General features: G+C 33.4%; 1 protein-coding gene across 4 annotated transcripts in view; it reads left to right on the plus strand.

The window, feature by feature from the left end:
- The window catches only part of CNTN5 (contactin 5), a 1,277,146-nt gene that overhangs the window by 457,654 nt on the left and 792,197 nt on the right, over window positions 1-27,295 (plus strand). For 3 of the 4 annotated variants that reach the window (XM_072795132.1, XM_072795136.1, XM_072795135.1), the window contains exon 3: window positions 9,662-9,732. The exons of the other annotated variant lie outside the window; for it this stretch is intronic. The gene's annotated coding sequence lies outside the window, so the exon portion shown is untranslated. The remainder of the gene's footprint in view (window positions 1-9,661; window positions 9,733-27,295) is intronic. 4 annotated transcript variants of the gene reach the window in all.

A 27,295-nucleotide genomic window follows, 5' to 3' on the forward strand; every position in this document is an offset into this window, starting at 1 on the left:
ATCTTAGAGCATCAGACTTACTCTTAAGAGTATCTGATTTTGTCATATATATCTTTTGACTTTTCCTCCTCTCTCGTGGTTTCTGCTTTAGGGAACCACAATGTTCCTTTATTTACTAATAGTGACACCTATGACTAATGAAAATTTATCATCTGAGATAGTTTGCTCCCACTTGAATTTCCTACAATATTGTAGAACCTATACGTACTTTATGACATGTATTATTCTAACAGGAAGATTCGACTAAGGTAATATTTTCATGAATTATGCCGCAAGACATCCATTCTGTAACATGGAGTCTGCCAAGAGATAATACCACCACAGAAGGGATTCAGGAAAATTCTGGTGTTGTCATATTTCTATTGCAGACCCTTTACCTGAAGGAACATGGTAGTACAAGGGATCAAAGAGCAAGAGCCAGAGCAAGTGAGAGAGGAAAGAGGGATTAATTTTAAAATTTAAAATTTAAAAATTTAAAATACATTAAAATAAATTATTTATTATTAAAATAAATAAAAAATTTAAAATAATTAAAATTTTAAAATTTAAAATGGAAATTAAAATAAGATAGACATTTTTTTATGGCATGAGGGACTTGAAATAACTGTCCTGCTCTTACATTTCAAAATTTACCCTGCATTTATATCTTTAGTTATATCGGTACATATCCACTCCCAGAGTTCAGACATATTTTTTTCACTTAGATTTCTTACTTAGTAATATAATTGATTGCACAAGAAAAGAATTCCTAAGGCTTTCTTTTAAAAAATGTATTGGGAAATTATATTCAGTATGTTCATAGTTTTTTAAAAATAACAAGTTACCCAATTATGGTAATTATTTTTCAAAACTATTATAAAAATAGTTGCTAAATTTGACAATCATTCACAGATTTTGGTCAACAGAAGAAGCATAGTGTAGATGCCTACTATTTGGGTCTTAAATTATGACATAAATTAACAAAATTAGAAAAATAGCAATAATCTTCATGTTCTGTCTCCCTTTCTGATATTTCCTATCCATTTCTTCTCCCTTCCCTTCTATTCCCTTTCACTATTATTTATATTCCCCAAATGAATGAGACCATATAATGTTTGTCCTTCTCCGATTGACTTATTTCACTCAGCATAATACCCTCCAGTTCCATCCACGTTGAAGCAAATGGTGGGTATTTGTCATTTCTAATGGCAAATATTCCATTGTATACATAAACCAGGGCAAGGGGTGGGGGTGAATGGGTGACGGGCACTGAGAGGGCACTTGACGGTATGAGCACTGGGTGTTATTCTGTATGTTGGCAAATTGAACATCCATAAAAAAATAAATTTATTATTAAAAAAATAAAAATAAAAAAATAAAATGAAAAAAAAGAAAAATAGCAATAATCTATTTAAAGGCAGAATGCTGTTCTGAATATAAAGCCCATACATAATCATTTAGTAGAGAATCCCAGTGCTATTTCTGTTCACTGTTTTTTACATCTTTAACTTTCATTGCTCTCCTCTTACTTGAGAAATATCTTGCAATCCAGAAAAGATCTTTATCTTAGCCTGGGTTCCCCAGAAAGCAGTCTCTGGCAGAGTGTTTAATTGCTATTGTATTTTTGTTTGTTTTTGTTTTTTTTGTTTGTTTGTTTGTTTTTTTGGTAGTGCAATCCCAGGGAACAGAAGTGAGAGACAGGAAAATAAAATAGTTTAGAGATTATTTTGAGCTGGTTACTGCTAAATAGTTTTTTTTAATCCCTTAGGATGCCCCTATAAAATTCAAATATACTGCTTCTCAGTTTATAGAGACCTGACTATGTTGGGGTGAGAAAGGCAGAAGAATTTAACCATGGTTCCCCATCTCCCATTAATAAAAGCATTGCTCCATTGGGTATTAGCCAAAACTACTTTTAAGATATGCATATGTGAAAACCAAGCAGAGTCCCATGGAGTCCGCTTTAGGAAATCCCTTGGGTAGAAAATGCAGGAGTCAAGGAGTTATACTCTCTGAATGAAGTATGTGAGATCCCACACAGATCAAATCACTATAGTGGCAGCTACAACAAGCTATTTATTAGGCCTGGAAGATCTGAAGTGGTGAATGTGGGAAGAATGATATATTCCAACTCTAGAACCATAGAGATACACTATTGCTCTTCATATCTAGCTTTCATACTATAATATGGAGTCTCCATAATTATGAGGACAATACCCTCATTTCTTTTCTGAACAGAGCAGGGGAGGGCAGAGGTAAAATCCAGTTATTTGTGGTCTACTTCAAGGTGTTATCTTGCCTCAATATCTGAAATACTTAAGGAATAAGAATCTGTGAAGCAAGCTACGGCCCCTGCTGTTTTATCTGCTCTGTCCTGACACCACTATCAGTATTCATTGTCTCTCTATTCTATTGCTTTTCCACATTTCCCTCACTCTTAGCCAGTACTTTGGCTAGTCTTTATGCTTTCCTACTGGAGTGAACCCAGACCTTTATTCTTGAGGGGTCTAAAACTTCAGTAGCCTTGCTTTTGCCAGGCCATGGTTTCTGCCATCCCATATACTGGTTCAGTGGTCCAGACAGAGCATGCAGAGTTGCCCCCAGTGAACTCATTAATAAAGAACATACAATTATCAGTGTATTCTGTATTCATATGCTTGTGATAATAACTACTTTCTTAGAAAATAGGCCCTTTGGTCTAAGGCAATGTCATACAGAATTACATATCAGTAGGTTAAGTACTTTGTAAGCCTTTGGGTGGTGGTTCAGGTAGAGGCACCCTAGGCAGAAAAGGTAAATCTATATTCTGAATAAATACTAAATCTGCTAAAGATGAATATTTGTACCTTCCAGGGTAGAAGTCCTATGTAACCAACATGAGACCTACTCTCTTCAAAGAATTGTGCCATATTGAAGGCCCATTTTTGGTCTCTTTTGTTGGCAAATCTTACATACAGCAGTGACAGTAGCTCTACCATCTTTGTTGAGAGGCTCATTCATTCTTATTGGGCTCAGGTAATCTCTACCACCATGGTCACTTTGTTTTTGGTCACTTCATGCAAAAATAGGGGTAAGGTGACTACATATTTAAGTTGGCTGACGCGTATGAGATAGGTCATATTCATTCATTGTGGAAAGTCTACTCTCTGAATAATTCTCTCTCATAAGCATTATTATAAAAAGCAAAGATCTACCTGTTTTATGATCACACTCATAAGTACATAAATTTTCTCTTCTATATATCTCATTAACCCCCAATCCTCCATTCTTGTATTTTTTAGGTATCTAAATAGATAGAGCATTCTTCATTACTCAGGAATCTATGTTTATACCTACCTCGACAATCTATTTTTTCTGTTTTCTTTTGATACTTAATATAACATATATGCATATATTATAAATCTTTAGAAAATATATGCCTCTAAAGAAAGTGATTAGTGCTATAGAGATGTGACAGAGTCCAATTTTTAAATCTTGCCCAGTCTATTTTTTGTTTATATGTTTAGTCAAATAGTAGATGATATATGAATTAAATAAATATACCTAAGGCAGTTAAATTTGTCTCCTCCTTTTGGAAAACAAAATAATTTAAAGAATGTGATCAAATTTAAAGATAGTTTAACTGGTTCAAAAAAAGAAGTCAAAGCAATGACAATGCTAACAATCAGTAAACTCGAACATTGTATACAGTACTTTCATTGGGGCTCATTTGATATGTTCAACCAACAATCCTAGTAAATGACATCATTCATATTTTATTTTATAGACAAGGTTATTATCAATAGTCCTTCACCTTTTGCCATTATTAATAGTCATGCCAACCAATGTTGTCTAACTCCAAATAAAGGGCCCTTCATTGGCATATATTATCATGCATTTATACATTCAGTTAACAAATATCAATTGAGAAAAGTACTAGACATACCGTAGTAACTCAAAATCTTATTCTAGTGAGATTAAAAATAAAATGATTAATATATAATATATCATCAGTAAAACTAAGCGCTGACAAAAAAATTAAGGCAGGGTAAATGACAAACGAGGGTAATTGGGATATTCAGAGAAGTTCTCTCTGAGGAAATGAAGTCTGAAGAAATGTCTGGCCTATATATGTTTTAACAAATATGGAGATAAAAGATTCACTTTTCTTATATATGACTTAAACCTCTTGTTATTGTAATCATGGATTATAATGCAATATTTAAGTTCCATAAGATTTCAATAGCATTTACTAACTATACTGAAGTTCAAAAACAATGTATATGACAACATTAAATTTTGTACTCATTCTGATATTGCTGGTTATGGATTCCTTATAGGAAATTTATTACAGGTCATTTATTACAGGAAAAAGAAATATTGTAAGACGTTATTTTCCTGAGAATTCAAATCTATAGAGATGACTACACATTAACTTAATTTACATGTAGCACCATTCTGAGGCATTAAAGTCAAAGCTTTAGAGTTCTCCCCTGGAACTGATGAGGCTTACTCTATAAGAGTCGAATCAAATTTAGAAGTAATCAACTCCATGTGGCAAATCAAGTATGAAAGGAAATGCTTCTTAATCTTTAGAGGAATGTGTGTGCTCACTATTTAAGGTTTAACTCCAAAATAATGGAATTGTAGTAACCCTTGCTCTCCCACCAGGCTATATCACACTAATAGAACTTAAAAAGATTTAATCCTAAAATATATCCATTTGTCTATCATTTTTAATGGTAATACTAAATCCCTTGAACTGTATACCTTTTATCTTAATTGGAATAAATAATTGCTTCACAATACGCTAACATTCTTTAGATCTTGACTTTAAAAGATGAAGAAAAGCTTGTTACTTTCTGGTAATAGAATCCAAAAAGCTGATGTAACTTAATAACTTAAAGAAAAGCACTTCTGGGATTCTGGGGAAAAAAAAAAAAAGGTCTGTGGAAAATTAAAGTTTTATACAAATGTTTCCAATCTGTTATCCTGAGATAGCTTGTGAGAATTAGGTTACCACAGAAGACTATGGTGAAGTCATATACTTTCTTTTATGGCTGAACTAATGCAGACTAACAGAGTTGATGGGCCTGTTTCCACCTCCATCACCAGGTAAAGGTGTTACTTAATTTTCCAGAGTTTTATACTTGTCTTTTCTTCTCCCATGACATTCATCTCAACCTTAGAGAATATGAAGTGTAAATAAAAGCCTATTTTTAAGAGTGAAAGAATAAATACCTAATAATTTTTTCATACATTTAAAAAAGATGTCAGATACTGCTTGTATTGTATGATTATAATTAATTCTAATTAGTATAAATATAAACACTTTGCAACTTGAAATATTATAGAGATAATAAAATATATAATGATTGATTCATATTCTTATATATTAAAATGATTATACATGTGATATAATATAAAAATCATTTATTGGAATCATGTCTTTGTATGTTCCATATATGTTATAAAAAACCATTTGCCATGTTCTTGCCTCATGACATATGATGTTTTCTGGAATTAGCAAACATTCTGTATGTCTCATTCCCCTAGCAGCACATTAGAGAAAAGAGATAATAGCCAGGACATAAAGACCGTGTTATATTATGCTCTGAAGTTTATGTTTTGTCCTGAAGAAAACGAAGGATTTCAAGCAGTAGAGCTACTCAATTAATCCTTAGAAACAGCATTCTGACAGTAGGGTGAAGGATGATTTGGAGAAGGGATAGTATTTTTATTCCGGAAAATGATGAAAAAGATAATGTACCAATGTAGGAAAGAAGTAACACAGGCTTGATCTTTAGTAGTAAGAAGTGTGAAGGGAGAGATGAGAGAGAATAAGAAGATAAAACAGAAAGGATTTGGTTACTGGATTAGGAGAATGAAAAAGGAGAATGAGTTTAGGGGCACCTGGGTGGTCAGTAAGTGGTTAGTGTTAAATAAATAAAGTCTTAGAAGAGGAGGAGGAAGTTGTTTAGTTTTACTGGATTGAGGGATACTGTGGACTAAATCTCCATTTACTGAGATGGAGAATGCATGAGGAGGAAGAATAATGTGAGAGAGAACAAGAATTTTCCTTTAAATATATTAGCTTGAAATGTCTGTAGTATGTTTAAGCATAAATGTTTTGTAAACTATTTGGTATATTAGACTACAAATAGACTGAGATAGAGATTTCATTGCCAGGTATTACTTGTATATGCTTATTAAATCACAACAGAAATGTACACACAACTATTTTTTGAGATAAAAAAAAAGATGACTAAGGCCAAATTCCATGAGGATTAACATTTAAGGAATGTATAATAGACTAGGAATTCATAGAAATGATTTTTAAGAAGTGGTCACAAGTGTATAAAAGGTGGGATTTGGCTTCCAATAAATCAAAGGAGAAGAGTCATTCTTTTCAACTTCTCATTCCTAATAATTATTATTTTACTTTACACATTAAAAGTTCATTATATGTCTTTAAAGAAGAAATCCAGCTTCAACAATCATGTCTTACTCAATGGAGGTTCCCTATGAGGTATACGGGGACAGGGAATGAGTTAGCATTTGCAGAAACATAAAGATAGTTCTACAGATTCAACTAATGGCTGACTAATAAGAGTCAGAGGAATTAAAATGCAAGCATTAAACACATTCTGCATCCTCATGTGCATGAATACAGGATATTCCAGATGAGATATTTGACTGATGGATTTGCAAAACTCTCTATGAAGTTGTTAGAAAAATATCACAGATAACTGAGACTAGATGTATTGAAAATACATCTTGCTTATCAATGGAGTTTATCAATATGGAGTTTAATGCATATTTATCTTGTCTGAACTCAAAACAAGAGCCCTAAATTTAGACCCTGCTAATCACAAGTAAAAGAAGAAAACAGAGAAGAAGCAAAATACAGTGATTAAATATATCAGGTTTGTAGGCTAGAATTCAAAGATAGATTCCAACACTTCCTAATTGATTTTAGGTATTTCACCTTCATGGAGTTCAATTTACTCATGTGTAAATGTGAACATTAGTGGTATCGACCTCACAAACATAAAAATGAAAAAGAAAACAGTTATAAAATACTTTACACAGAGCATGGCACATATAAGCACTCAAAAAAAAGTAAGAATACCAATAATTGGAAACTCACTAGAGAGAAGTATAACAATTTCAGATAGGACGGTATCAACTTGATGTGGTCAAGTAAATTTTATGGAAATTGGTTATCTTTAATGAACCTATACATTTTCTAAAAATAGAATAGAGAAAACTAGGAGGGATTAAAAAATTTTGATAAAAAAATTTTAAAAATGCTTTGTTACATTAATTCATTTAATCAAAATAACTGGAGTTAGAAAACATGGAGGTAAAAAAGAAACTGAGTTAGATATTCAGGGAAGATGGGTCAGAATCCATTTCTGAAAAGATACAAGGGAACACTGTCATGGAAATTCTAGCTGTTAAGAGGAAACATGATTGTAGTTGGATGCAAGGAAAAAAATAGTGAATACCAATAGAAAATTACTCTTTTTCTCCGGGAATGTAGTAGTAGCAAAACTCAGAAAGAGTTTAACCTTAGCACTCAAAGAAAACATAATGACATGAGCCAGTGTGTGAATACAAAACTAGCCAATGAAGAAGGAGAGAACAAATAACCAAAACCTAAAATATCCTAGAAGAGTTAGAATAACATGCATATAACCCAACATGCCATATAACCTTGAGATTGTGAACTTGGAAGTAAATCAACTAAATACTCATTGTTTGAAATTGGAGATTTCTTCACACAGCTGTAAAAAGTGGGATGCACCTGCCTGTTACGTTATAACTATAGTGAAAAGGTGAGGCAAGTTCAGAGTGTGTTCCAAATTGTTTCAAAGGCAATTGAACTCTAGTCATCTGAAAAATTTTCCTAGAGTTGATTTTGACCAAAGATTTCATTTTCTACATTGCTAGCTACTGTGCATTCAGGTTCATCAACCTGGCTATTTTTACCTAATAGGTCCTCAACACAGCCATACTAGATTTAGAATGAAGAAACAGTAGGTCGCGTTTTCCATGCCATTTTGATATTTTTGTTCCTTTTCTCTAGTTCTTCTTAAGACTGTGCCCTCTAAACAGGATCAATTTCTATAATGAGGTATAATACATAAAAAATATGCTGCCTTTGCTTTTCATAACTCTTAGAATATTATTGCAATTCAGGGTAGAGTCAGTCTCCCATTTGTTGTTATAGTTTTAGGCCTCCTGTATCTGTTTATCTCTTGATTACTCCAGCTTTTATAATCTTGGTCAAAACTTTTATAATCTTGAGTCTCAGTTATGGCAGTTGTTTCTTAATTTTCTTTATTCTAATTACCCCTACTCTCAAGTAATTTTTCTTAAACAAGTCTCTTTATGTTCACTTCTATGGCTCTCCTTCTAGCTAGCAACATTATCCACTTTTCAGATTTTCCTTTAGAAAACTTCCCCTCCACAGTAGTCAGATGTGAGATCTGTGTAAGCTTGACTCTTTTTCCAAAGATATAAATGTAGGCTGATTTCTGAAGCTACCTACTGTACTTCATACCCTGTCTCCAATAATGGGCTTAAGAATGAATACCATAATACAGTAGGAAACAATGAAGTTTCAGGAGTTTTTAGGGATTCTGGAGAAAAAAAAAAGTTTCTTTTCTCCTTGCAGGGAGGTGAAAGAAATATGATTTTTCTTACTGTAGACATTATAGTGTATGAGATGAGAAACCATTGCAGCCATATTTTTTTGTTGTTATCAGGGGAACTAATTTTAGGATGAAACTGACATGTTAAAGTGAGTAGAGCCAAGGGTGGAGCTTTGGCTGGTATACCAAACTTCCGATGGTGCCATGGTTAAAGCCAATCCTACTTCTGATCTTTGCAATCATACACGCCAATAAATTCCCTTGTTGGTTTATAGCAGTATTGCCTTCCTTCCCTATCAAAAGCATTTTATCAGATAGAAGATATTTTTGGTCAATAATATGACATCTAAAAATTTCCAATTCTGCTTTGAATTCTGTTTCTACTAAGATAGTAACACTCAATATTCCAAAATTTGAACTTGGACTACTACCTAGTGATTCTTGTCTCTCTTGAATTTAAAAAAAAATTGTAAACCTACTTAGTATGAATATTGTCATATCAAATCCTTACAGATGTTGACATAAAGATTTTTATTCTAGCAATAAATTAATAATCCCTGATGAAAAAGTTAAGTCAATATCAGTCCTGATATTTATTTGACATATTTTTCATACTTCTTTTTGTTGGCAATGACCTTTTCTCCGTTTTATTGAGATATACTTGATATATAACATTGTATCAGTTTAGGGTACATTGCGTAAAGATTTGATATATGTAAATATTGTGGAATGATTACTACCATGTTTATTTAACATCCATCACCTCACAGGGTTACATTTTTTTAAGTGATGAGAACTTTTTAGAGTTACTGCCTTAGAAACTTTCAAATATCCAATGGAGTATGCTTAGCTGTGCTCACCATGCTGTACATTGAGTCCCCAGAATTTATTTACCTTATAACCAGAATTTCGTAACTTCTGATTGCCTGTATCTACCTTCCTCACCTCTAGCAACAACCAATCTACTCTCTATTTCTGTAGTTCAGGGTTTTTTAGATTCTATTTATAAATGAAGTCATGAAGTATTTGTCTTTCTCTTTCAGATTTATTTCACTTAGTATAGTGCTCTCACGGTTCATTCGTTTTGTCACAAATGGGAGAGAGAGAGTAAAAGGTGAGAGCAAATTTTCCTGTTCCATTTACCCATTTATGGATACTTCAGTTGTTTGCATGTCTCAGCTGTTGTAAATAATGTGGTAATGAACACAGGAGTACTTGTATCTCTTCAAGGTATTGATTTTGTTTCCTTATAATATATATGCATAAGTGGAATTGCCGGATCATATGATAGGTCAATTTTTAATTTTTGAGGAATCTCCACACTATTTTCCACAGTGGCTGCATCCATTTACATTCCCACCAACAGTGTACAAGTGTTCCCCTTCCTCCACATCCTCAACAGTACTTTTTATTTCTTGTCTTTTCTATAATAGTCATTCTAACTGGTATGAGATGATACTTCATTGTGGTTATGATTTGTATTTCCTTGATGATTAGTGATGTTGAGTATTTTCTCATGTATATATTGCTTACCTACATGTGTTCTTTGGGAAAATGTTATGTAGGCTCTTTGTCCATTTTTTTAACTTTTTAAGTTTTTATAATAGTTTCAATTAGTTAACATACAGTGTTGTCTTAATTTCAGGTGTACAATATAGCGATTCAACAATTCCATAGATCGCTGGCTGCTCACCACAACAAGCACGTTCCTTAATTCCCATCACCTATTTAACCCATAATCTCACCCCATTCCCCTCTGGCAATAAGCAGTTTTTTAAACTCTAATAGAGTCTGTTTCTTGATTTGCCTCATCTCCTCACCCCCCTCATTCCCCTTTTCTTGGTTGTTATGTTTCTTAAATTCCACCTATGAATGAAATCATATGCTATTTGCTTACTATAACAGACTTATTTTGCTGAGCATTATACCATCTAGCTTCATACATGTCTTTGCAAATGGCAAGATTTCATTCTTTTTATGGATGAATAACATTCTAATACACACACACACACACACACACACACACACTTCTTTATCCATTCAGCAAACAGTGAACACTTTGGCTGCTTCCACATCTTGACTGCAGTAAACATTGGGGTGCATGTATCTCTTTGAATTACTGTTTTTTATACTTTGGGCAAATACCCAGTAGTGCAATTGCTAGTTCTTGGAATTGTTCTATTTTAAACTTCTGGAAAAAACTCCATACTGTTTTCTAGAGTGGCTGTACCTGTTTGCGTTGCCACATCAGTGCACGAGGGTTCCTTTTTCTTCACATTCTTGTTAACACATGTTGTTTCTTGTGTTATTGATTTTAGCCATTCTGACAGGTGTGAGGTGATATCGCATTGTAATTTTGATTTGCAATTTCCTGATGGTAGCTGATGATAAACAACTTTTCATGAATCTGACCATCTGGACAGATGGACATCTTCTTTAGAGAAAAGTCTATTTGTGTCTTCTGTCTAATTTTTAGCTGGATTATTTGTTTTTGGGTATTGAATTTTATAAACTTCTTTATATATTTTGGACACTAACTTTTTATCAGATATGTCATTTGCAAATATCTTCTCCCATTCCATGGGTTAACTTTTAGTTTTGTTAATTGTTTCCTTTACTGTGCAGAAGCTTTTCATTTTGATGTAGTTACAATAGCTTATTTTTGTTTTGGTTTCCCTTGCCACAGGCAATCTATCTAGAAAAAATTTGCTAGGGCTGAACAGAGAAGTTACTACCTGTGCTTTCTTCTAGTGTTTTTATGGTTTCAATATCACATTTAGGTTTTTAATCCATTTTTAATTTATTTTTGTGTATGGTCTAAGAAAATGGTCCAGTTCCTTTTTTTTTTTTTTTTTTGCATGTAGTTGTCCAGTTTACTGTCTTTTTCCCATTGGATAGTCTTTCCTGCTTTGTCAAAGATTAATTGGCCATATATTACTGGTTTTTTCTGAGTTTTCTATTTGGTTCTATTGATCTATGTGTTATTTTTGGTACCAGTACCATATTGTCTTGATCACTACACGTTTGTAATACGATTTGAACACTGGGATTGTGATATGTCCAGCTTTGCTTTGGTTTTCAAAGATTGCTTTCACTATTTGAGGTCTTTTGTAGTTCCATACACATTTGTTTTCGGTTCTATGGAAAATGCTATTGGTGTTTCAACAGGAACTGCATTACATGTGTAGATTATTTTGGAAGTACACATATTTTAACAATATTTACTCTTCAAATCCATAACCATGGAATGTCTTTTCATTTCTTTGTGTCATCATTAATTTCTTTCAACTATGTTATAAAACTATAGAGTTTTCAGAGTATAGGTCTTTCACCACATTGGTTAGGTTTATTCCTAGGTATATTATTATATTTGATGCATTTGTTAATAGGGTTGATTCCTTGATTTCTCTTTCTACTGCCTCAATTGGTGTAGATAATTCTACACCAATTTTGTATCTTGCAAATTGAATATATCACTTTGAATATATCATTTCTGGCTTAGAAGGTTTCTGGAGAAAAATCTCCTGCTAATCTTATGGGTTTTCCCTTGTACGTTGCTGTCTTCTTTTGTCTTGCTACTTTTAAATTTTTTCTTATCACTATATTTTGCCAATTTAATTATGACATGTTTTGGCAAGAATTTGCTTTTGTTAATTTTTATGGGAGTTCTTGGTGCCTCCTCTATCTGAATATCTGTTTCCTCCTAGATTAGGGAAATTTTCATCTATTATTTCTTCAAGTGAATTTTCTTCCCCCTTTTCTCTCTTCTTCTTCTGGGACTCGATTATGTAAATGTTATTACATTTGATAGCATCACTAGGTCCCTATGTCTACTCTAGTTTTGCATAATGCCTGTTTCTCTTTTGTTCAGATTGCTTTCCATTACTCTGTCTTCTAGGTCATTAATTCATTTCTTTGCTTCTTCCAGCCTACTGTTCATTCCATCAGATGTGTTTCTCATTTCATTTATTGAGCTCTGCCATCTTATTCCTTATCTGTGTGTAAGGGTCTTATTCATGTATTCCACTCTTTGCTCAAGTCCACTTAGTATATTTATGATCATTACCTTAAATTCTCCATCAGGCATGTTACTTATATCTGTTTCATTTAGATCTCTGGCTGTGGCCTTGTCCTGTTCTTTCATTTGGGATAAATTTCTGTTTTCTCATTGTGTCTAAGTCTCTGTCCCTGTTTTTGCATGTTAAGGAAGTCATCTATGTCTCCTGTTCTTGAGGGTAATGACCTTATGAAAAAGAGGTCCTATACTGCTCTGCCTATAGTGTTCCCTGTTCCCTAGGGCCTGACATTTCTGGGAGTATCTCTTATGTGTGCTACATGTGCTCAACTGTTTGGTCCTGGTCACTTTGTCCTTCAGGATGGTCATCTAAAGAGGGTCTCTTTGCCTTTTGTGGGCAGCATTTGGTCCCCAGTCAGAATGTACACCTTTTATCTAAGTATGCTCTAGTCTATTGGTGAAATGAGACCCGTCACCATTGGTGCCAGAACTGAGGCTCTGCAAAACTCCTGTGTTGGGAGACATGGTGTGGACAAGTTTGGGCTGGTCTTCTGGGGAATGGAGCCTGACATGCTGGGACTGATGCAAGTGTAACTAGAGAGGGAAGTTCCACCTAAGTTGGGGGGGCGGGCTTTGTATAAGCCAGGTAGGTACATGCTGTGCTGGTTCTCACAGCTTTGGTTTCATTACTGTATCCAAAATATCATTGCCAACACCAGTGTCAAGGATTTTGTCTCTTTGCTCTCTTCTAAGTAGCAGTAGCATTTCTATATATTACAATAAATTATCTGAAAAGGAATAAATAGAATAATGCCATTTACTAGTATCAAAAACAATAAAATATTTATGAATAAATTTGGGATGTCTAGGTGTCTCAGAGGTTGAGCGTCTGCCTTTGGCTCAGGGTATGATCCTGGTGTCCCGGGATCAAGTCCCACATTGGGCTCCTGCATGGAGCTGTCTTCTCCCTCTGCCCATGTCTTTGCCTCTCTCCCTGTGTCTCTCATGAATAAATGAATAAAGTCTTAAAAAAATTAAGCAGGAAGGCAAAATATCTGTATATAGATACTATAAAATTTTGATGACAAAAATTAAAGAAGACACAAATAAATGGAAAATTATCTGATGATCATGGATTGAAATAATATTATTAAAATAGCCCATAATATCCAACATCATCTGTAGATTAAATGTAATATCTATTAAGATTTTTTTAAAAAAGGCTTTGTGACCTAATGTCCTCACTGAGTTGAAGAATAGTACTCTGAGTGTGTGTGTGTGTGTGTGTGTCAAATTCAGAGGTGAACATGGCAGTACTGGGTAAAAACTTATTAATGTTTCTGAAGGCCAGCTTGTCACAAAACAATAAAAAAATTTCTAGGTCAATCGTTACACACACAAAATATTTTTTTCATCTTATATCACAAGCCTGACTGTTTGCTCACATGTAGGAAATTGAAGCATACACACATATGCATTAACTTCCTTAGTACACACGTGTATACATACACACAAACGTGTGCACACACAGGCACACAAATGTGGAGAATACATATATTATGCATACATACACACACACATATATACACACACACACACACATATACATATGCATGCACACACATACACACTGTTTTCCTATGGTGTTCATAGATTTGAAAGTAAAAGTTCCCTCTTGAATCTATTATTCAGCTGGATTATAATTGGAGTACTCAGTGACAAGCTTCTCCCCAGCAATTTGTTTTTTGAGTAATGATTGTTCTCCTGTTCCTTCATGAAATGAATGAGGTCCAGGTCAAGTCCATTATGAAGGGTGAAAACATTGAAATTAATGAAAATCATTCAGAATAAGTTTAGATAACCCTAAATTTGTTTAACTAACAATTTAAAAATCCTTGAAATCTTAAATCCTGAATGAGTCCTTTTCCAACTAAGCAAACCTAAAATGTAGATACAGCCTTCCAGGAACCGCTGACACAGCAATACTTTCTCCTGGCATCTAACAAAAACACTGTAGTTGCAAAATAACTGATTTGCATCTTCAACAGCAAGGGGACCCATTCTTAGATCAACAAAAACCTGAATTTTATAAGGCTGGTAAAATGTATTCTTAGTACCAAGAGAATCAGTAATTCAATCACTCATTGAATAATCCATTTGGCAAGTATTTTTAGTGTGTTTTTTCTAGGAGAGTCTTATCATCCTTCTTTTGCAATAGGGTCCAGGTATCTCTGGCTCTTTGACTTTGTATATCTTATTCAAGTTCTCAGAGATAAGATCCTCATCTATAAAGTGGAGACAAATCTCCTCTCCCCTTGTAGTACTACTCTCAGTGTATAACAAGAAAACATGTAATAGGCTTGATGAATAGGCACTTAGTAATTATCCTCCTTTACATCACTCCTCCTTTACATCACTAATCAGTGTAAATGATTGTCCCAATAATTTACTCTTTAGCCAGGGATCGCTGCTTTAGAAGTATCCATATATAACTGATCGCTATTCTGAAGTTGCTTTATTCATATATTTTTTAAAAGATTTACTTATTTATTTGAGACATAGAGAGAGAGACAGAGAGAGAGAGAGAGAGAGAGAGAGGCAGAGACAGAAGCAGGCTCCATGCCGGGAGCCCGACGTAGGACTCGATCCCGGGACTCCAGGATCACGCCCTGGGCCAAGACCCTAGACCATGAGGAAAACCTGAATGTCTTTGGTTTGCCAAAACTGGCTAATTCATTTTTATTAATTGCTACACAAGCATGAGTATTTATTCCCCAAAAACGCAATGATTTACCCAGGTAAAAGGGGGCAATTTTTCTGTTAAGGGTATGCTATGATCCTCAGCCTCCAAAGCTCATTCTTGTCTTACACACCTAACAGCTATTCATCCTCTAAACTTCAGTTCATACATAATCTAATCACATTCAGGAAACTTTCTAAGATTCTGGGAGTTTGAAATAAGACTCTTTCTTGATATCAGTTATAGCACAATGGTTGATTTGTCTTTTGTCTTTGCTAAACTGCAAGCTACTAAAGGACAGAAACTAGACTTTCTATTTTGTTTTCCTCAGCCTCTACTAATACGGTGCCTGACATATAATGGATAATTGATATACTTATATAATTTCTACTTGGTATAATCCATTTTAGTTAATAACTTTAATAAATATGAAATGAATTAAGTTAAATAATAAATATGGTTTGAATTGTAATGCATTTATAACAAAAGGCTTAGTTTAATAGGATGATTTGTATGTTCCTTTTCTATACTTATTCTTAATATTTATGCGTTAATTTCTCTATTGATTGTTTGGCTCACAAGTTTTTCTTCACTCATATTCAAGCTAACGGGTTTGATTATTAATCTGCATCAAACAGGGACTGATCAGGTTTAAAATAATTTTAACATAAGCAAGCAACTAACAGTTTTTAAATATATTTTTGTCATAACCTAATATTTTGATGAAAATTCCTAGCACTTATATGTTTAGAAAAGTGTTTCTTCTCTCATGTGGCTCAAAAGAAATTAAAAGATGATTACATAATTGGGGACCAATTAACAATTCAGAAGCCTGCTTCAATACTTCTACTCTTTTGTATGGAAGTCTATATATTTTTTAAAGATTTTATTATTTATACATGATAGACATAGAGAGAGAGAGAGAGGCAGAGACACAGGCAGAGGGAGATGCAGGCTCCATGCTGGGAGCCAGATGCGGGACTCAATCCCAAGACTCCAGGATCGAGCCCTGGGCCAAAGGCAGGCGCTAAACCGCTGAGCTACCCAAGGATCCCCTGGAAGTTATATTTTGAATTGAACTTTGAATTTTAAGCAGGAAATTACTGTGAGATCAAATAAATTGTTGGGAAGGCATTATTCAAGCTCCAAATGAAAGATTCTCTGCTTTCTGATACTTTTCTTTGCTGACTCTATGAATCTAACCACTTATTGCTAGGGGTTTCCTTGACATTGAGATTGGATTATAGTTAGTTGCCTTTGATGCTGCTTTTCTTAATCAACCATGAAATCCTTAAGTGCAGGGAATACAGTTTATTGCTCAAACTTCTAAGAAAGGAAAGATGCAAAGAATGCAGGAAGCAAGGAACGCGGCAACAACAATAACATAGTCTCAATATTTTTGCAACCACTTGATAGATTTTTATCTCAAATCCTGTTTCTCCTTTACTGCCTTCTGATTGGTTCTGTATCTACCAGGATAGCATCCTATCCGTACTTATTTGTATTCCAGGGTTTTTCCTATCTTCACACCCACTTTATCTCCCATTTCCCTAAAGCAGCTCTGTGAACTGTTTGTAAGGAAGCATTTGATTTGATTAATTCACATTAAAGCCTGGATAGCTATTAGTTGTTTTTACATGGTATCCCATTAAAGTTTTAATTTTTAAAAGAAAGACATGCTGATACAAACCAATGAATCTCTATCTTAGTCCATTCAGGCTGCTGTAACAGAATACTATAGACTGGGTAGCTTATAAACAACAGAAACATGTTACTTGCAGTTCTGGAGGCAGAAGTCCAGGATCAAGGTAACAATATGGTCCAGTTCTGATGGGGACCCTCTTTTGGGTTGCAGATTGTCAACTTCTTATTGTATCCTACATGGTACAGAAGGGGCTAGGGAGATCTGTATAAGGACATTTATCCTTATCATGAAGTCTGTTTGCTTTCTTGACCTCCTCCTAAAGGCCACACCTCCTGATACTATATCACCTTAGGGTTCAGGATTTCAATATTGAATTTAGGGAGTATAATGGAACACATATTCAGAGCATACTAATTTCTGTAGAAATTAGCTATGCAATTTTGGGATAAAAGGCTCTGACTGTCTTGCTCTGATTAATATTTTCAGAAGGGAGAAAGACTGTGCTAACTAATTTTAGAAGTTACTATTATGTGGAGAGAATAGAGTTTTGAGAGGTTAAGGAATTTTTTTCAGCGTAACTTGATTAATTTACTTTGGTCATTTAAGCACTAGGCCCAGGCAGTTAGAAAGCTGGCAGAAACTTTGCTATGCTGGATAAATCCAGATTTGGGGAGATTTTATGGGTCTCCTAGCTGCCTGTTTATGTATTCAAGTCTTGAAGTCTGAAAGATAACACGATTATATGCTCCCTTTTTCCCTAAATAATACAGATATAATACATATTTCTCAGTTTGGGTTTTATATATATATATAAATTTATATATATTATAAAACCTTTGCATTTCTTTAAGTCAGTGAAAGTACAGGCCTCATTTCGCTGTGAAGAAACTTTCTCTTCTTCCCACTTAAAATTTTCTGAACCTAATCATCAAGGAGCCTTTTGCCAGGCTCATGGTCATTGGCCCATAAATGAATGACACTCTCAGGCTAAGGGCTAGCTAATCGCTACGTCTGAATGCTGTGTGAGTTTACTGTGTGTTCTTTTTACTTTTCAAAGTCATAACATATCAAGTACAGTGGCTTCTGCTTCCACATTTGAGCTGCTTGACTAAACAGGAGGTAATCCCTCCTCACCTTAGGCTATTGCATAATGCATTCCAGCTTGTTGCTCTGAGTATTTTTGACAGCTTTAACATTTGTTACTGATGGTTGAGCTTGGATTTTTTGATCCATGAATCTGAGTGTCTTGGCTTACTCTCATGCTCATCTTTCCTTGGTCAGCAAAGTAGTCTGGGGGCCTTATTCAGGAGCTGGTGCAAGAATGAACATCCCCCCCAAATAAGTATTTAATGTTTGTGAATGATTGTGTTCAACATTTGAATGCTCTCTTTGGAGGTGGTGGCACAAGATAGTTATTCTTCAATGTTGTAACCATCTTGTCCTCCCTTTAAAATGGGAATGTTATACATATTTTTACCTAAAATCTTCATCTCTTTGAAGTGGGGGCTGGTTCACAGTCCTCTCTTGCATCTACCTTTCCAAATACCACTGCCTATTTATTCTTAGCATTCTCTGCTGCTATTCATTTTACATAGATAAATTGTATTTTTTTAATTTTTAAAAAGATTTATTTATTTTGAGAGAGAGAGAGTGAGAGAGAGCAGGGAGAGAGGCAAAGGGAGTGTGAGAGAATCTCAAGCAGACTCCTCACTAAGCATGAAGCCTGATGAAGGGCTCAATATCATGAAGCCTAATGCAGGGCTCAATCTCATGACCCTGAGATCATGACCTGAGCCAAAATCAAGAGTTGGATATTCAACTGACTGAGCCACCCAAGCACTCTGATACTTTGTATTTTAAATAATAGTTACTGAAATTGTAAGTAAATACATCAAAAATAAAATAGTCTTTGTGTAGGAATATTAAAAGTGTTGTTTTCTCATCTAAACTTCTTTAATAAACCATATTTTATTTGTAAAAATATGAATTTTAATGCAGTGAATAAATAAATGTGATGATATTAAGAATAGTTATAAATTCCATTTTAAAGTTATTATTCGTTCACTTCATAATAGTAATTCTAGGAATCTACAGGAATAAAATAAAGAGAAAATCCAGCAAAATCATTCAATTATTTAGTATGATAAATTTTATTTTTAAAAATGCTCCAAGATGAAACAATTCTTAACATCTGAGAAACCTGAGGAAATATTCTATGGTCATGGAAAATAGTGTTTAGTAAAAATATCTAAGGAGATAAAAATATAATATTTATGTAGAAAAGCAGGTGAAATGATCTAAATTAAAGTTATTCAAATATTTTTATCCCACATTCAGCAGGAAATATATAGTGCATATGACCTTCATATATATATAATCATAAAAATTTTTAAAAATCCCAAAACAATAGGCTATTATATATAATGCATGAAGAATTTAACCTGTGACCTATTAGAGTGATTTCTTAACCAGCAAATGAGTTATGATCTGTAGTTAACCCAATACTGATCTGACCTACATAACTAACATATTATGAGACTGTTCTATAAGGAAATGAGTTATAATATTCATATTTTTATATCTGAGCACTTGGATTTGGTATATTTTAATTTTTACCTTATTCTATTTTGAATTTTAAAAATATTGACAACACTGGTGAACATAATGTAATGCACACTGTTGTTGAATTACTGTTTGTATACCTGAAACTAATGTAACATTTGTGTCAACTATACTTGAACAAAAATTAATAATAAAATAAATATGCCAAAAATATTGACAATACAAAATATTAATTATACAATCATGATTCATTTTTTCCTTACCATATTTTTTCACCAAGTGTAACTATGTTTTACATTTTTGAGTTTCATTTCCTTCAGTTTCTGTCCAGTTTTCTTTCTTTTTTTTAATATTTATTCATGAGAGACACAGAGAGAGAGAGGCAGAGACACAGGCAGAGGGAGAAGCAGGCTCCATGCAGGGAGCCTGATGTGAAACTTGATCCCAGGACTCCAGGATCACACCCTGGACCAAAGGCAGATGTTAAACTGCTGAGCCACCCAGGGATCCCTTTGTCCAGTTTTCAATAGGGCAGGGGTCTACTAATTTCTATAGTGTTTTCTTGGTAATAATTCAAGGTAAGTAATTATTACATAAATGAATGAGTGGATGAAGAGGTATATTAATGACTTGTATAACAATTTAAATGTCCTTTTATGATGTAAATATTTTTTTCTCTAATTTACTTCATTATAGAGAACCATAAACTCTTCTAAAATGGAAGTTAAGATAGTAAAAAAACCTTGACATTTTCATGTTCAAAGTGCACTGTTGCCCAAAATATTTGTTCAGTGTTAAGACAGAGTTATGTTCTGTTGTACTGTATAAAATGCAATATTCTTACCAAAGAATGTGGGTGCTGAAGCCAAGGCAAACTGTAGTGTGGATCTTGGCTACATGACCTTCTATATATGTTACTGGAAAGTTTATTGATTTCAATGAGATTGTGCTTCCTCTGTTGTAGAATGAAAATAAAATTTACCTCATGATCTTTTTGAATAATTAATGGAATCACTATGTACAAAATGCGTAGGATTATGGCTGACATATATGTTAAGTGACTTCTTTTCCTCTTTCCCAACTACTTGGATAGACTTTAAAAACATTTTCTAATTAAAACAAATAAACAGAAAAGCTGACAACCAATTTTAAAATATATACAACCATATATTTTTTAATGTAGGTTTTTTTTTGTCAACCCATGACTTAGTTTTAGCAATACACAAGGTAAAATTTTAAGTATGAAAACATGAAGTGTAAAAATAAGGTGGCAAAAACACACACATACACACTATGAAAACATGTGGGAGATGTTTATAGTTATATGATGTAGTGTAAAAAGTGTCTTAGAACTAAAAGCAGTAAGTTGAATATAAATCATCATACACTCTTACACTTACAAAAATAATGCTCACATATATCTCAGAAATTTTGGCTAATAAGAATAGACAGTGTTTCCTGAGTTGTCCTATATTCCCTAAATTCCCTAATATTAAAAAAAATCCCTAATATTCCCTAAAATTTGAAAGCAAGATTGTTTTCATTATAGTTTTTGTTTATTATTTTGTTTATTTTCAGAGTTTCATAAGAAACTGAAGCCAGTTTACCAGACTCTATGAAAAATATTCAAAATTTTGTAAATAAATATTAAAGATATAGCATTAATAAAAGAAAAAGTTAAGGTTAATTTAATACAGATTTCTATGCATATCTGAAATGAGAATGGGGAATAGTCCCTTGTGTTAACTAATAAAAGTAAAGATCAGTCATTTTAGCAAAAAAAAAATAAATAAATAAATAAGAAGGGCTATTGGGTTCATTTTAAAGCAGAACTGAACAAAATAATTTTTATTCTGATAAAAAATATTTGGTTGAAATTTTTGAAATATCATAAATTAATAAAAATAATATCCCAGAGGTTTTCATTTTCTCTTGAATTATACCTTTTTACACAAATAAATATATAAAAACCCAAAAAACCCACAAATACTTAAATATAAACAAAAAAGTCAAGAAATCAATTTAAAATTTAAAAACATCATTATACATCATTTAATTTGGAGCTAATTTCCTTAATATATTTGCTTACATGTTAATTTTGTGAATTAATGTCTTAATGTAGAGAAAATATTCCCAAAATAATATACAAAATTTAAATAACTTAATTATGAGACTCAATACTGCCCAGCATGTAAACTCAGAAACACAGGGCATGGGTTCAAGTGCTGTTCCATCTGTTATGAGTCTCAAACCCTATATTCAATTTTGTGTAAAATCTTTTTGCCTCTTTTCAACAAATGGCTTTGGGAAAACTGGACAGCAGCATGCAGAATGACCACTTTCTTATACCATACACACACACACACACACACACACACACACACAATTCAAAATGGATAAAAGACCTAAATGTGAGATAGGAAACCATAAAGATCCCAGAGGACTTTGGCAGCAGTTTCTTTGACGTCAGCCTTAGCAACTTCTTACTAGACAGGTCACTGGAGGCAAGAAACAAATGCAAAAATGAACTACTGGGACTTCATCAAGATAAAACGTTTCTGAACAGTGAAGGAAACAGTCAACAAAACTAAAAGGCAGCCTACAGAATGGGAGAAGATATTTTGCAAATGTCAGGTCTGAAATCTATAAAGAACTTATCAAACTTAACACCCAATTAACAATCCAGTTAAGACATGGACAGAAGACATGAATAGACATTTGTCCAAAGAAGATATCCAGATGGCCAACAGACACATGAAAAGATGCTCAACATCACTCATCATCAAGGAAATGCAAATCATAACCACAATGAGATATCACCTCACACCTGTCAGAATGGCTAACATTAACAACATAGGAAACAAGTGTTGGTGAAGATGCAGAGAAAGGGAAACCCTCTTAAACTATTGATGGAAATAAAACTGGTACAGTCACTCTGGAAAACTGTATGGCAGTTTCCTCAAAAAGTTTTTTTTTTCTTTTTTTTTTTCTTTAAAAAGTCTTTTTTTTCTTTTTTTTATTTATTTATTCATGATAGTCATACAGAGAGAGAGAGAGGCAGAGACACAGGCAGAGGGAGAAGCAGGCTCCTTGCAGGGAGCCCGACGTAGGATTCGATCCCGGGTCTCCAGGATCGCGCCCTGGGCCAAAGGCAGGCGCCAAACCGCTGTGCCACCCAGGGATCCCCTCAAAAAGTTTTTTTGAAGAACTATACCCTATAAGCCAGAAAATGCACTACTAGGTATTTATGCAGATGATACAAAATACAGATTTGAAGGGATATATGTACTGTGATGTTTATAGAAGTATTATCAAGAATAGCCAAACTATGGAGAGAGCCTAAATTAAGCCTAAAATAAGAAGTGATATATATATATAATTTTCATTTTACATTTTATATAAATAAATAAATAAATAAATATATATATATATATATATATATATATATATATATCACATAGATACAGTGGGATATTACTCAGCCATAAAAAAGAATGAAATCTTGTCATTTGCAGTGATGTGGATGGATCTAGAGAGCATAGTGCTAAGTGAAACAAGTCTGTCACATAAAGACAAATACCATATAATTTCACTCATTTGTTGAATTTAAAAATCAAAACAGATAAACATAAGGGAAGAGAGACAGAGAGAGAGGGTGAAACAAACCATAAGAGACTCTTTTTGTTAAAGAGGGTTTTTGAAGGGAGATGGGTGGGGAATGGGCTAGATGGGTGATGGGGATTTAGGAGGGCACTTGTCATGCATGATGAGCAGTGGGTGATCTATGTAAGTGAAGAATCACTGAATTCTACTCCTGAAACCAAAATTGCACTGTGTGTTAACTAACTAGAATTTAAAGAAAATTTTAAGAAAGAAAATCTCTGCTTCAATAATTCAATATTTTTTAAAATGGAGATTAAAATAACATTTCTTTTGTGAGATTTAAACCAGTCAATATCTATATATTACATCAAAGTTCTCAAGACATTTTAGCTGTTACAATCATTGGAGGAAAATAGAAGATGAGCAATAAGTGCTCACAAAAATATAAATAGGCAATAAGTATGTGAACTCTAGCCAATCATGCTTATAAACCAATAAATGTAACAATAAAATATCCTCTTTGGCGTATTGGACTTAAAAACTTTCTCTGTTGATATAAGTATGGGAGAAAAAAGGGACTCACAGTCTTGGAAAGAGTAAATTGATCTAATTTTTTTTAAAGATTTTATTTATTTATTCATGTGGGGGGGGGCAGAGATACAAGCAGAGGGAGAAGCAGGCTCCACGCAGGGAAGCCCGACATGGGACTTGATCCCGGGTCCTCAGGACCATGCCCTGGGCCGAAGACTGCGCCAAACCGCTGAGCCACCTAGGCTGCCCTGATCTAATGTTTTTTGAAGGCAATTTAGAAACAACCATCAAACTAAAAGTGCACATATCTTTTTATATAGAAATTCTAATTCTAAAATTACTAATATTTAAAACATGTCTACTATATTGATAATGGAAACATTAATAGATGTAATATTTTAGTTACAGAATGAGTTGCATATGCCTTAAAGAGTGTATACAGACACTCATGCATAATATGTATATATAGGTACATATATATATGTTTATGTTTATATATGCAATGAAACTTACTGGAAACAAAGAACATTTTAGGTAATGGTTCCTTAGAAAAAGTAAGACTATGGAGGATGGAACCAGTTGTGGTGACAGGAAGGAAGACACTTCATTTTCATTTTACATCTTTTAAAAGGAGACATGAACATGCGTAGTTTTCACAGCAAAACTATTTACATTTAAATAAAAACAAAAACAAAAACAAAACAAAAAAAACATTTCAACGATACATAAAGTATCATCACACTGACTAAGCAGAATAGAAAGTAAATAATTTAACAAAAAGGACATTTAGAAAGATCTGCTTATTTTAAACTTCCTTTTGTTTCAAATCTTATGCTTATACATATTTGCAGAACACATTCTTTTATATTTTTCATTAAAAAAGCAATGAGGAGAGGATAACACTGCTAAATGTGTGTCCATCTCACATAAATTTTATCAAAAATTAGCAGCAGTCAAAATTCTTGAGGTTTAGATAATCTTTGGTAAATATACACAAAATTATAATTCATATTTGTAACCTGAATGGATTTAGTTGAATTACTATTAGAGAAAAACAAAGTTGTGGTCTAGAAATCCCACATAGCTCTAGGATCAGAGAAAAATGTATTTTTGTAGTGTTGGGTAAATACTTGCTCAACTGATCAAGACATTACCTTTGTTTTTCATCATTGTATCTCTTGCCTATATTTACATTAAGATTTTATTTACAATAGTTTACAATTCATATGTCATAAATTGACTCAGAGAAAGTTGATGCATTTTATAAAGTTCAAACTGGGGACCTTTTTAAAAATAGAAAGCTAGGGATCCCTGGGTGGCGCAGCGGTTTGGCGCCTGCCTTTGGCCCAGGGCGCGATCCTGGAGACCCGGGATCGAATCCCACGTCGGGCTCCCGGTGCATGGAGCCTGCTTCTCCCTCTGCCTGTGTCTCTGCCTCTCTCTCTCTCTGTATAACTATAAATTAAAAAAAAAAAAATAGAAAGCTAATAGAAAGCTTAATCTTCACCTTCAGTAATCAGTCTATTAAGATTCTGATTTGCAAATTGGGGATCAGCATTAAGCCATAAATGGCACACATTTTCTATATGTAAATGATGCTGTATTAAAAGATCTTTGGGCAGCGCTGGTGGCTTAGTGTTTTGGCGCCTGCCTTCGGTCAGGGTGTGATCCTGGAGACTCAGGATTGAGTCCCACATTGGGCTCCCTGCATGGAGCCTGCTTCTCCCTCTGCCTGTGTCTCTGCCCCTCTCTCTCTCTCTTTCTGTGTCTCTCATGAATAAATAAATAAAATATTTTAAATTAAAAAAATAAAAAATAAATAAAAGATCTATAAACAAAATATGGAATCTTAAAATTATCTTGTCATATAGTTAATATTTTTATATTAATTACTATTATCCGTACAAAAAAGGATAATTGCTAACTATGATTTAGAAGATATTTATTTTTAATTACATTTTAGAGAGTCAAAGGCTTAGGTGAACACAGCTGTATATCTTTGTAATGTTTGTTTTTTTAAAGAACGGTAGAAAAGACCATATCAATATATTTTGCTAAACTGAATATTTTCTGGTTAGCTAGATTTTTCTGGAAATTTTCTTATAAAAGAAAATGATTTACATATTACTGATTATGGTATTAACTGAGCAGTTACCGTGCAATATGAGATACCATAAGTGACAGAATGAAAAGAACACCAATTGATGAGAAAATGGTTGATTTAACAATATACAAGTTATTATCCCAAGTTGTCTTTTATTAATAAGTTAAAATGAGATATGTAAACAAGACACAGCAGTGAAAAATCATTTTTTACCATTTGCATGGTCTTTCTATTATCACTATTCTAAACTATAGAATTCTCTCAAATTAACATAGCCTATTTTATATTGGTGAAAACTTTCCTTATAACCTTGGACAATAAAATTAATATTTGGCTCAAATTTTATGCCAAGAATACATCAATTTCATACAAATACTCTAATCTCTGTAGTAAATAATATATACTTTTAAGTTTTGTCTCTTTTTGAAATTTGAATGGTCAAGAAAATGAATAAAAATCACACACACTCAACACACATCTTTCATGCATGTTGATAACATCAGGCCAATGACATCAATAAGACAGTGACTCAGAAATGAGAATTTCTTTCTTTGCTATTGATACGAGAATTTTGAAAACATCCTTTAAAAAGAAATAGAATACAGTAAACATTCCAGTTTTAACTTAATCTTGGATTTTAAAAAAATTCTGGCAGTTTATCTTACTTTTTCATATAATTTAATTTCATGTGCAAAATTTTTGATATTAAAAGATGTAAGAATGTGCATTTTTCCTTATTTCATTTGGAATGCACATAAAAATTAGTCTGTGAGATACTCACGTTAGGTAGCATTTTGTTACGGATTTGATTTAATCCAACAAACAATATGGTTAGTAGTTTATAATATGAAAAATGAATTGGCACTAATTGTAATTGACATTAGGAGTTTTTCTGATTATTTTACATTTGATAAATAGAGGAAAAGGAGGAAGGAAGTTAGATCTGAATTTCTCCTACATGCTTAAACAGTGTTAGATTCTCTGCAAATGCTACGTTACAACAAATTTTATTCCTTACAACACCTTATAAGTTATTTCAATCTCCATTTTGAAAATAAAGTAATTAAATGTATAAAGTTAAGTATAAAGGCAAAAATATGAGAGGTATCCTACATTCTTTTGTAACCCACAAATATAGTCACCAAGCACTATTAAATTTTCCTTCTTAGCATCTTTCATATCAAACCTCTTTTTTTGTATTTCCTGTTAATGCCTTTGACCTTCATCACCTCCTGCCTGAATCCCTGCAATAGTTCCCAGGAAATGCAATAGATCTTCCCCCACTGCCTCTCTACTCCTGCGATGTAAAATGAATCACACGAATCCTTGCTTAATACCCTTCAGTGTGTCACCATTTTTCATAGGATGTAGTCTGAAGCTCTTGGCAAGCTCTACGAGATTGTCTGCTTTCTGGTCTCTGCTCATCACTCAAGGTTTATTTTTACAGACTCTCATTCTATTTTTCTCCTAGACTTCT

This window comes from Canis lupus, chromosome 23, assembly GCF_048164855.1.
Source record: "Canis lupus baileyi chromosome 23, mCanLup2.hap1, whole genome shotgun sequence".
In the NCBI taxonomy this organism is placed as follows: Eukaryota; Metazoa; Chordata; class Mammalia; order Carnivora; family Canidae; genus Canis; species Canis lupus.